The 12835-nt window shown below is 40.6% G+C and overlaps 1 long non-coding RNA gene across 1 annotated transcript; it reads right to left on the bottom strand.

Annotated features, from left to right (window-relative positions):
• Nucleotides 1-2755: 2755 nt before the first annotated feature.
• LOC119765582 lies at nt 2756-3247 on the bottom strand. Its single transcript, XR_005276831.1, has 3 exons — nt 3119-3247; nt 2990-3058; nt 2756-2932 (listed from the first exon to the last, which is right to left on the bottom strand). It is a non-coding gene; the product is annotated as an uncharacterized LOC119765582 (long non-coding RNA).
• Between the last annotated feature and the right edge of the window lie 9588 nt (nt 3248-12835).

Below are 12835 nucleotides of genomic sequence, written 5' to 3'. Positions count from 1 at the left end.
GTTAGGCCACCACACCCTATCTCTTAGCCGACGCTTCATGACTGTCTCTCCCGGATGACCTTCATGTCCGAGATCGAGCATCCTCGGTCGCAACGCCCGCGGAACAACTAGCTTTGACCCTCGAACCAGCAGTGATTCTCCCAGCACGCCGAGCTCCCCCCTGGAATCTCTCGTACGGCTTAGCATCAGGTTGGTTCCATACGCCGCTACGGACGCACTCGCGGACTGCTGCCAGCTCTCCATCTCCCTGTGAGGCTTTCTCCAGTTCGTTCGTATCGATAGCTGCTGACTCAGCGATTGCCAACACCAGAAACTTACTGTCGCTGTCGAAGTCCACGCCTTCATCCAGCGTGCACAGCCTCGAGAACGGATCTGCGATGTTACTGCTGCCCTTCCGATACTTAACTGCAAACCGGTATGCTTGCAGCCTCAGGACCCAACGCTCGATTCTAGGGCACGGACTCGAACTGGGAGAGAAAATAATCTCCAGCGGCTTGTGATCCGTTTCTAGTTCGAAATGACGTCCAAGCAAGTACACCGAAAAACGCTCAACTGCCCACACTAATGCGAGGGCTTCTTTCTCCGTTTGGCAGTACCTCTTTTCGGTTGGACTGAGGCTTTTACTAGCGTAACCGATCACCCGCACCTCCGAGTCATTTCTGTAGTCCGTGAATTGAACAAGTACTGCTCCCAGTCCCACGGGAGATGCGTCAGCGATCACACGGGTTCGTAGCTTGTGGTCAAAGTATCGCAACGTCTTCAGATCACAAATCAACCGCTTCACCTTCTGGAAGGCATTTTCGTGTTCCTGCTCCCAGCGGAACTTCTCCCCGGCGTGCGTGAGCTTTCTTAAAGCAACCGTAGCTGTGGCCAGATCCGGAAGGAAACGGCCAACGTACGTAACGAGGCCCAGAAAGGAGCTCTTCGACGGTCTGCGGGGCTCGAAACGATTTCAACGCGCTTAATTTCTCCTCTGCTGGCCGAATACCCGTTCCTGAAATATGGTGACCCAAGAACACAACCTCGGATACCCTGAAAACGCACTTCTTGTGGTTGAGCAGCACATTTTTCGCCTTCAGTTTGTCCATCACCTTTGCCAACGCCGCGTCGTGTTCCTCCTCATTCTTGCCGTAGACCAAAATGTCGTCAATGTAGTTCAAGGCATTCGGACATCCTGCCAACATCTGTTCCACGATCTTTTGGAAAACCTCAGATGCATTCGAAAGTCCGAACATCAACCGTTTGTATCGGAACATCCCCTTGTGAGAGATGAACGTCGTAATTTGACGGCATGACTCGTCCAGCTCCAGCTGATGGAAGGCATCTTTGATGTCCAAACGGCTGAACACGCGTGCTTCCTTCAGGAAGAAAATCTTCGAATGTGGGCATCAGATGCGACTCGCGCTTGATTGCGAGATTAGCTCTTCGCATGTCTACGCAGAGTCGAATCTCTCCGTTGTCCTTCAGCACGGCAACCAGCGGCGACACCCACGGACTGTACTCTTCAACAGGTTCAATAATGTCCGAGGCCAGCAAAGAATCAATCTTACATTCAATTTTATCAAGCAACGCCAGGGGTGGGCGTCGGACATGTTGCGCGACGGGTGATACCGTCGGGTCAATTGGTATGACTACCTTGACGCCTTTTATTTTTGAAACGGCCGCTTTTGCTCGCAGCTCATCTGGTACAGCTCCGGGGACGAGTGCTAGGTAATCCCAACACCAGCACACCCAACACTTTCGCTGTGGCGCGGCCCAATAAAGGTTGTTGACCGCCCTCCACCACGTAGAAAGTTGCCATCGTCTTGGCACGTTCACCGTTGTCCCCCACCGCGATGGATGCCTCGAATACCCGGCTGACCTTTAGGGATCCGTGTGTCCGTATGCCCGGAAGTTTACTCGGGAGTCCGTGCGCATGTCCGATACTGAAACTCCTTGGTTTTTCAACTTGTCCCACGTTCCGCTGTCAACAATGTTTTTCTCGCAGCCCGAGTCGATCAGCATTTGTACAACGATGCCTCCAAGTGTCACCCAGATGAGCTCATCACCATCACCGATCGTGAAAATAAAATCAGTGCTTTTACCTTCTTCCTCGGTGTCCACCGCTCGCACCCGCTCGAATTTTACTCGCTTCCGTTGTCCAGTTGGTCCATTGAACTTGCGCTTTCGAGCTTTTCTCGAACGGCATTTGATTCCGAAATGGCCAACATTTCCGCAGACCTTGCAGGTCCGGTCCCGCGCCGGACATCTTTCATCGTAGTGGAAATGACCTGGATAGCCGCACCGCGAGCATTCGCCGACCGCGCCGGTCGCGTCATTGTTCACCACGTTCACCTCTTGAAATGGTTTGGGCTGGTTCGAGTGACCTGCCATCTGTCCCGCTTGGAATTTGACGGACTGATAAGCGTTAACGGTCTTGGTCACCGAATCAACGCTCAGGTGCTCTTTCTGCAGAAGCTTTTCGCGCAGGTCGTCAGGGGCCATTTGGATAACTTTGTCGATTACGCTTATGTCTCGTGCTTCCTGTTGGGTATTCCCGAAGTTACACTTCGAAGCCAAGTCCATAGCGCGCAGCATAAACTTGTCCAGTGATTCTCCGTCCTTCATTTTCTGTGACCAGAACAAGAATCTCTGGTAGGCTTCGTGTTGCTTAGGTGCGAAGTACTCGTCCAGCTTGTTGATAGCGATTCTGAACGGGTCGACGCCCAGGCGCTCTTCGACGTCAGCGTCTGAATGCTGCTGAACACGTCTTGGACGTCGACTCCAGCTCGGGCGAGGAAGATATGCTTCAGCCTGGTCTTATTCGTCACTGCGTTCGCCAGAGCCATGTACTCGAAGTTTCGTTTGTAGCGAGTCCACTCCTCGCGCACTTCATTTGGCGGCATTTGTTTGAACTTAAACGGCGGGATGTCAAACTTGTCCATGGTGCTTGCTGAAATCACAACTTTCTCAGCTTTTTCTCATGCATTCGTCAGACTGTAAAAATTACCTGGGCTAATCGATATCGCTCCACTAGTTGACAGCGCACTCAGTTGACTTCGCTTTTTCTGCTTTCGTCCTACAATGTCATTTACTCATGTATTTACAGTTTACACAACTCAAATGTTGTTTTTCTTACCGGTCAGTCTGATTTTACCCGAAACCCTTGTTTCAGTAAGCCTTCTGGTAACTCGAAATCATGTATTATCTGTAACAACACAAAATTGTTTCGATTACACAATGTTTACATCTGGTTCTCGTTTCGTTGTCTGTTTTCAGCTTGACAGTTGGCTGGGTTGCCAAGTTGTCGATAGAACTTTTAATCGCAGACTTTTCCGAATGCTGTCACAGAGAAATGTCTGTCAGCCTGGGTGGCCTGTTGTTTTGACAACTCAGCTCAATTTCTTTCTTCTTCTTTTTTTTGTGGATTTAACCAACTTTCCCTGGCTCTAGGCCTTTCCAACATCTGGCTCAGGGCCTTTGTTGTAACCTGGCTCGAAGCCTCTACTCGATTCCGAGTCCAGTCTTTTCGTTTCTGACTCGAAGTCTCGTCGCCGGCCCAAGGCCTTTGACCAATTTTCCCGGCTCGAAGCCACGGCGTGTGAGTTTTCACTCTCTTCGACCACTCCTTCCGGTGCCGGACCCGTTTGGCATCACTGTGTGTGTGTGTGTGTGTGTGTAACAGGTCAAAGCATACGGAGGGGCTCCGCCCCGCAGAATTTGACGCTGGAAGAAAAAACATTCAACGATGAAGAACAAAATCTTACCAATCGCGTGATGTATTCCGCAATCCCATCCTCGTCGCCAATTTGTGATAGCTAAACTCTTTATTCAAACTTTAATCCACGACGGTTCTCCGCCGCGCGTCTGCCTTCTCTCGCTTTCCGTACACGTCTCCCTATCCACCGCTACAATGGTTTATCTCCCCCCGCTACGTTGGCTTACCAAGATTATATCGTATCGGTGTGTTTGTTGATCTTGGTGCCAATGCACCACATATATAAAAATGTTACTAAGAGTTGATAAACCAAGTTGTACAAGTTGATTTTTCCCCCGTTATCATCATTCCCCCGTTTTAGCGGAATCGTGTTAATGAAACTTTAAAATTTTAGCATTTGTTTTGTAAAATTGTCCTATATCAATATTGGTATTGCTTGGTCCCAAGACCTCCAAAACCACATTTAAAGTTTTCATTCGATCTTTTTCAAATATTAAGCTAGGTTTTTGAAACTCCAAACTATTTTCAAAAATTAAAATTGTATGTAAAAAATTAAAAATTAGAAAGCCAAAATGTAATGATAGGAGGTGGTAGAATAGGTCAAATACTACCCAAAACAAACATAAAACAAACAAGATAAATGCTAATTTAAATCCTGAAAACGAAACAAGAAAAATATAAAACAAGAGAAGTAAAGTTTTTCGTAGGAAAAAAAATGCTCAAAATGACCTCCTGAACACGGGAAAATCGAAAAAAAAATTGAGCAGTAGACGATTAATTGAAAGTTTTTCAAATTAAACATTGAAAAACGTCACTGGTCATCAATATTATATGACGTTATAAATTCATTTTTTTTTTCATTTTTAGGCTGAAATTTAATTACTATCAAAGTGCTCCCAGTTTTTGAACATACATTTTTAGAAAAATCTTTAAGCTCTGCTGTACACGTACATGTTTTAAAAATACCAGTTTAATAATATTTGAAAAATATTTCTATCAATGTCACCCCGGTTTATGGTACTCAGAAAACGACTTTTCAAACTTTTTGGATTTATTTTCTAATGAATTTTGTAAATTTTAAACTTTTAAATTTGTAGTCATCCCAGTTTGTTTTTAGTTTTTCTTGTGTTATAAAATAATTAGCATCCGAGTATGATGTAATAAGTGCGTCCATCACGGGTATGGACGCACCAATTATGGTATGGAAATGCAGATTTGATTGAGGAAATAGATTGAACAGTTGAATACTTAGGGATTGTTAAGAATTTTAAAGTATTTAAATTTGTATTCGGCATATACCTATCAGACTCATTAGGGAAAATTGTTAAAAATTTTGTTTACAGATCCGCAAAATGCCTAGCACTTAAGATATTTTCTATCTTATTTTGTTTATTTTTAAAACAACTTTCGATTATTTATGCTTTTAAACTAAAAACAATACCATATTTCATTATTTTTCATCAAACACCGGCATCTGGAGCATTCCAGGACAGAATTAACGAATTAAGACAGCTTTTAAAGCTATTTTTTATTTTTTTATTGATTTTGGTTAAAACAGGAGCAAACACTGTAAACTGATTTCAAAATTTATTGCTATTAAATTTAGACCTATTCAGATTGAAGTCCCGATTTCCCCAGTTGGCGGTTGTGGCTTATGGATAATTTGTAATACATGTTTTATATAAAACATGAAATTCTAAACTTATCAAAAATTTGCATTGGTTGTTATCATTTTGGTTTCGTTTCTGGTAATTTATAGACAGTTTCAATATTTTTTAAAAAATAATGAAAGTAATATATTTCGATTTCAATTCGGTTTTATTATTGAATAATCAAGATAAAATCAGTTCTTATGCCGTTCACAACAGAGTTTTGGAGTTCCTTTCAGCTGATTGTTGCATCATAATCCATTTTGGAACAATTATTTTTATAACTAAGGCACAAAAGCAAGAAAAAAACTTCTAAAATTGTAAAGGAATAGGAGTACATTGATAAGAAACTTATTTAATTTAAATCACACTGGATTAAAAATAACCCCAAGTTCTTCCAGGATGCTTTCTTCGGACTGGCTGCGCTTGTGTTCGATTAGATTAGATTAGATTAGATTAAATCACACTGGATTAAAAATTATGGTTAATTTGAAACCCAAAGAACCACAATGAACAAAACTATCAATTTTAAGCTGTCCTTGTTTAGATTGAAGTGTATATATAAGTAATTACAATACTAGTAAAAAACATTCAATATTACGCCCTTTTAAAATGTTAGTCTTGGTTTAAAAATTTTGAAAATATTTTTTTCGAAATTTCACGAATGTTTTATATTTTAACATTAATAATCGGACCATTAGTTGCTGAGATATCGACATTAGAAAATGGTAAGTTGTTTGGGCGAGACTAAGAAAACATCAATTTTCCTGTGTTTAAACCTTTGCATGGCCATATCTCAGCACCTAAGGGTTGTACCAACAAAGTTCAAAAACGCAATTTCAAAACTTTTTTTTTTCAAAAGTGGGCAATGTGCGCAGTGCGTGGCCGAATGGTTACGCTGTCCGCTTTGTAAGCGGATGATTCTGGGTTCGATTCCCATCTGCTGCAACCTTCCATCGGATGAGGAAGTAAAATGTCGGTCCCGGCCTTGGTTGTTGCTAGGCCGTTAAGTCATTCCAGGTGTAGGAGAAGTCTCAATGCCATAAGTACAAAAAACACACCAAACCAAACCTACTCCGGTGGAATCGCTGGCGGCGGTTGGACTCGCAATCCAAAGGTCGTCAGTTCAAACACTGGGGTGGAAGGTTCCTTGGAGTAAAAAGAGGTTTGGGTGTTCTCCCCATTCAAGCCTTCGGACTCCTAGGTTCGAGCAGAAACTTGCAATAGAGACCACAAAAGACCCGAGGGTCGTTAATGTGGATGGTTTGATTTGGGCAATGTGCACTAATTAATAAAAAGAAAAACTGCTACTTTTTTTTTAAAACAGTCACCTAAAAATAGATTTAACTTGAAAACGATGCACCTTATAAAAATTTCACAAAAGGTCTTTTTGGTTGCAAGTTTGATTTTACATCGAAAAATTAAGTTGAAATTTTTTTGCGACCAGTATTTCGATGTTTTGAAGCAATCAGTATTGATTCAAAAATTCATAACTCGGTCAAAGATTTTTCGCACATCCTGGAAAAATTGGCAAACATATATAAAAATAAAAAAAAAAGTAAAAAAGTGTATTTTTGCAAATCAAGTTTTAGTGACAAAAAGTAAAATAAAAAATCACCAACATTTTTTTTTTACCGTGTAGGGGCATAGGGGGCAGAATGGCCCGCCTAAGTAAAATGCGCCAAAAACCGTAGAATGACATACAAATTTATGAATTCAGTGTAGTAGGCTTATGCCTTGGGATGTTCCCTTCAATGTTACATACTTGTTTGATGAAATTTTTTAGCTTAAAACTATTTTTTATGCAATTTAAAAAAAAAGTTTTTCGGCTTTTTTTTCAAGGTGCGGGGCAGAATAGACCACCTTAGACAACAAGCCATTTTGTCTAATAAAACGTTGAAGGGAGATAATAAATGAAGTAAGGGGCCTTTCTAACATAGTTTCCATAGAGTTAGACCACTTTTATGAAAATAGTCACATATCAAAACAAGCATTTTTGGAAATAGTTAAAATATGTTGAAATAAGACACTATTTTTACAAATAAGCATCAAAACAACAAAAAAAAACTAATGTTGCATTAAACGTGATTTGTAAACCTACCGGGAGCGACATAATCAATTTAAGAGGCAGTATTTGTAAATATTGCTCGCTTTGTTCTATAGGTCATATCGAGGTGCTCCGATTTGGATGAAACTTTCAGCGTTTGTTTGTCTATACATGAGATGAACTCATGCCAAATATGAGCCCTCTACGACAAAGGAAAGTGGGGTAACACGGGCTTTGAAGTTTGAGGTCGAATAAAGATAAATTTTTTCTCATTGTTTTTGGATTTCTCTATAGCAAACATTCTACAACGTTATTTTCTGCCCTGTAGGCCAGAAAGACGGTACTTTTTGATCTCAATTTTGTCACATTCGGAATCCTCGAAAAATTTCACGTTAGTTAGAAGTTTTGGAGTTGTAAGAGTATTGGTGTTGGAGGCTGTTGCAAAAAGATATTAAGGTTTTAAAAAAATCAATTTTTAACAGTAATTTGCAAAAGCTATGAGAGAAAGTCAAACCAATCCTGGATGTCTATGGCACATTTTGAAGTGCTTCAAAAGACCTTTCAAATGCATCTAAGAGAGTTGGAACTGATGAAGTTTTACGGAAATGCGAGCAATTTTAAGATTTTTTAACATTATTGGACCTCAAACTTCAAAGCCCGGTTTACCCCACTTCCCTTTGTCGTAGAGGCCTCATAGTTCATCTCATGTATAGATAAACAAACGCTGAAAGTTTCATCCAAATCGGAGCACCTCGATACGACCTGTTACACAAGGCAGCCCCAAGTGGATTTTAAGTTAACACTTCCACCACCAAGCCTCTAAATGAGTTGAAGGTTCCGTTGTTGTTTGATTACCTTCGTAATAGCTCCTGGTAACATTATAAACATTGAACAAACTTTTTCAAACAATCTAACTTTCGAGAAAGCTTATTTAAGAACTTCGAAATAAACAACATTCGCGTGGTTTTGTCAATAAATTTACATTTTTGCTCATAATTCGAAAAATACAATTAGTCTTTATAAGACCCTTGCCTGAAAGTTGGTCTATATCCATTCTAAAGCCCAAAACCATGGGTGGCTCTTTCTGCCTCCATGGGCCATTCTGCCTCCCCTGCCCCTATCATTTTTTTCAGTGTAGTCCGTATCCACACCTACAAAATTTTTACACTGAACATTTAGTTCAACATAAAAATGACAAATATCAAAATAAAAAAAATAAATGTTTCTAACATAAATTCCATAAGTCGGCTCAGAGAATGATACAAATATCGAAAAGTTGTCTGTCAAGCAATGTTGCTCAAATTAGTTTAAAAAAAACTTAATTGACTTTCACATAGTTTGTTACTGAAAATTGAATTCCAATGATTGATTGTCTTAAATTATATTTTCAAAATGTTGAATTAAGTAGCATTACTTTAAAGTTCAAATGTTGCAGCAAACTCATCACGATACTCCCAGAGAAAACCTCAAAGTTGGTTAAACGTCCCAGGTCAAGCTCGAGCCCATGTTTATCTCCCCTCACATGAACTTGGACGGGGGTTAGTGTAGGTCAATGTTATGTTCCCCATCAGCAGCACCACCAGAAGTGCTAGAAGTTTGCATCGGAAGGGGCGGGTGGGTGGTTCAACACGGACCCTATAGCTGGGTTCCCCTAAATTATGAATGTGGCACTCAATTTTGGGGCCTGTCAGAACAATGAATTTTAAGGGGGTTCTCTCTATTCTCTAGAGACCGGTTGTGGGAAAGTTTCAAAATTCTACGAACATTAATGGAGAGGTGGATTATCAAATATGCAGCTAGAATCGAACGGTCGTTCAAACAAATGGTCACATCACTTTTTACTCCCAATATTGTTTGGAAATTATATACCTTTTTGCTGTTCTGGTGAGGGGGAGAGATGCTAGGACAGTACCCAGGTGTAACAATTTTCGTTTTGCATTTCAAACAGCTAGAACACAACAGATCCCACACAACAAACAGTAAATTTTCAACCGAAACTGACTTCGGATCGGAGCATGTGAGAATTTTGCATGCATTTCTGAATCATTTCTAGATCCTTTCTGGAGGGGGGGAAACACAAACACACGCAAGCTTGGGAGACAATTCACAAAACAAAAATTTACTTTGCATGCACAAGTGGCCACGGGCAGCTTTGGCAGCCCGGCGCTCAGCAGTGTAGATTATGTATGCTGGCCTGGCTTCGTTACGGTTTCAATTGCTAATACGTGACTGAAACAAATTTTCAATTTTTCTACCACGTCTGCCACGAGGTGCTTCAAGTTGGTTCAAAAGCGGATCAAGACATAAGTAAGGGCACTTTAGTACTGCTAGCTAGCTGGTATTTGGATTACCCTATGTTGAGTCGAAATTGAAGGTTGAGAGCTTCAACAGGTTTTGACAGGTTAGTATTTTTTTTTGTTTTAGAGAAAAATAAATAAATTTTGAGCATAAAAGCTCCAACATCCACTTTTCTGAAAATATTTGTAAAAAAAAACTTGGAAACCCGTCAGAAGCAGAGTTGAATTGCAAAGCGCTTACAGCAATCAAGAGCCCTTTTTTACAAATTTTAACAAAAGGGCCTTAATCCCTAGACAATTGGATTTCCGATCGTGAAAAGTTTTCCGCCAATCATCCGCGCAACATTACACTTGACTCTCTGGCGTGAAGCCCTTGAGCAAATACGGGTCCAGCCCATCCATTGGTAGGTTCGTCCATCAAATTCTGCTGGTTCAATGTGTTGTCCCCCTTTCGGAATTCGAATGAAGCCGCGCTAATCCACTTATCATAGTAACGAGCTGGCGATGCTGGCAGGCATTCCGTACAATTTTAACAGGGTGAAGGGTCCTGTTTTGGACCGGCCTTTAAATTCCCACACGGCTGGGCTCAGGAACACCCAAGTTCGAGTCAGAAGCTGTCGTGACGGCAAACCATTCCCGAGTCACGTCACGAACCGTGCAAAGTGTTGCCAGCTTCTCGCATGTGATGGACGTTAAAATTCATTTGTTCAAAACTGGGCCTGGAAGACAAGTGGGGAAGAATCCAGCTTGAATCGCAAAAATATATATTTTTATTACAGTTAAACAAACAATAAAGGAAAAAACACGATTTTTGTCACCACCTGTTACGAATCAGGATTACGGTTTGAATAAGAACAACACGGATAGAAATCCTGTAAGCAAATCCGGTAACTCTACGGTGACGAATTTGTAAACATTAGAATGCAAGGGTCCTGATTTTCAGTTCGAAGATCAGAAATCGTTCACTCATCGTCGAGAAAATCTTTGCCGACTGGAGCTCGCAACCATTCGCGAGCGAACACGACACTCAGGCTGCCAGTGACTCGCTCAATCGCTTCTCCCAGCGACACAAATACTTCGTGAATCTCTTTGCTTAGACCGGTCGTCGACCCGAGTCACAGACGAATACGTTCAGAGAGGAGAGAATCTATCAACACACCAGCTCGGCGCTCTTTTGGCCTGCACTACCACAGTTTGCCGTAAATGTGTATTGGGCATGATGGAAATTGCTTTAAATGTGTCTTTGATGTCGTGATATCAACAAAATTGCAAAACATTTTTGATAACATAGATTTTATGCAGTTTATTTACTGAGCCAAGCAAAGCCGATCGCAAACTATTTCGACTCAGCGACTGACCGACATAGCGCAATCGGTCTCTCTGAACCATTCGCTGTACTACCCGATTGGAGTGAGAGGGAGAGCAAAGAGAGAGTATTCTGTAGCGATTGGTGTGGAAGTAAACAAAAGGTAGGATATGTCAGATCAGTTTTTGTCACTTTCGATTTGTGGTCGCGACAGAATCTTACACTTCTGGAGTTTTTTTTTAAAGGACCAATAAATCAAATTTTCAGTTTTTGCTTTTTGGGTGTTTTTCAATAACCCTGACTCAAGGCGGTTCTAAAAACACCCAAAAAGCAAAAACTGGAAACTTGGTTTATTGGACCTTTTCAAAAAAAACTCCAGACTTGAACAATTTGGGCGGAACCCACATGGCAGAAAAATACAGAAACGATGTTTTTCTGCAAACATTTTGGCGAGTTTCCCACGTAAACTTCAATGATTTAAAACGATCCTTAAACCTTAACCGATATGCCTCAAAATTGGCACACCCAAGTAACAAGCAAAATGCTTCTGCTTCAGTTTTTATAAAAGTTTCAAAAATTACTTCTTGGTTTTCATTTGATCATTTGATAAAACATTCTGATTACGCTGGAAAATTTTAACTCTATCTTTAATCAATATTTAAGAGTGCTTCAACAATATGGAATATTGTTCCCTTAGAGTTATCCTAAAGAGGTCATTTTGAAGACCATATTAACTGCAAAGAAACTCCAATCAAACCACTTCGATTTATGAAAGCATAATTCCAGATTGTTTGAACTTGATCTGTCAAATCAAGTCGCAATCGGTCAATTCAGTAACAATGCATCTCGGGAGTCATCCCAAGAATCATGATTTTTTTTTTCGTAAAAAACGGATTTTACGCGAACGTAACAATATACACTGTGAAAAAATTGTGCGTGAGCGAGTGAAAGTGCGTGATGCGTTGCCAAAAAAACATACTTTAGACACGGCAAGATCAAGCAGCACGTTGACCATGTTTTACGGGCGCCAGTATGGCGTCCAATCGGTCGATCCGTAAAAACCTTCACAAGCGCAAGAATTTCCGGCACGCAGGGTCGAAATGAGTGTTCAACATTCCCTGTTAGACGTCTCGATGGAAGCAGCAAAAGGGCTGTCGAGAACCAGTCGGATGCGGCGTGTCATACCCTCATGTGAGGAACAAAAGTTGATTATTGATGAATAAAATGGAATTGAAATAAAAAGGAATCTTTGTTTTTATTAAATGACGAAATAACATTTTCAGCACTACATTCTGCGAAAAAAACGTGCATGCCCTGCGGTCGTAATACTACGCCATTTATCTGGAATAAAACCACTTTAAAGCTTACTGCAGAATAAAACTTCTTGCTTAATCTTAAACAAGAGCTGCTCAAGAAACAATGCTCTTATAAAAGCATGAACATTGAACAGGAGCTTTTCTAGAAAAATGCTTTTATAACTGCCTTGGGTAAGACAGAATAGATTTTATAAGATCAGCCATATTAAAATGAAAAAAAAAAATCAGGCAAAAATGGGAGCCATGCTGATTATTGCTGCTTATCAAGAAATATTCCTGGGATAAAAATAAAAAAAATCAATGTTATTTTGAATCATTCAACCTCCGATACATATTTTTTCGAGGTATCTCAGAAAATTGACCAGTGAAATTTGTGTGGCACAAACTTTACGATTAGAAAAGCTGTGAAAAGTCATACTAGTTATATTGTTATAAAATAAATACCAATTTTGACTTACGTTCGTTTTTATTCAGCATTTGTGATTGAATATTTATAAAGAATAAAAAGGTTTTACGAAATAAA

Source organism: Culex quinquefasciatus, chromosome 1 (assembly GCF_015732765.1).
Source record: "Culex quinquefasciatus strain JHB chromosome 1, VPISU_Cqui_1.0_pri_paternal, whole genome shotgun sequence".
In the NCBI taxonomy this organism is placed as follows: Eukaryota; Metazoa; Arthropoda; class Insecta; order Diptera; family Culicidae; genus Culex; species Culex quinquefasciatus.
The sequence above is the reverse complement of the archived record's forward strand: the minus strand, read 5'-3'. Positions and strand labels throughout refer to the sequence as shown.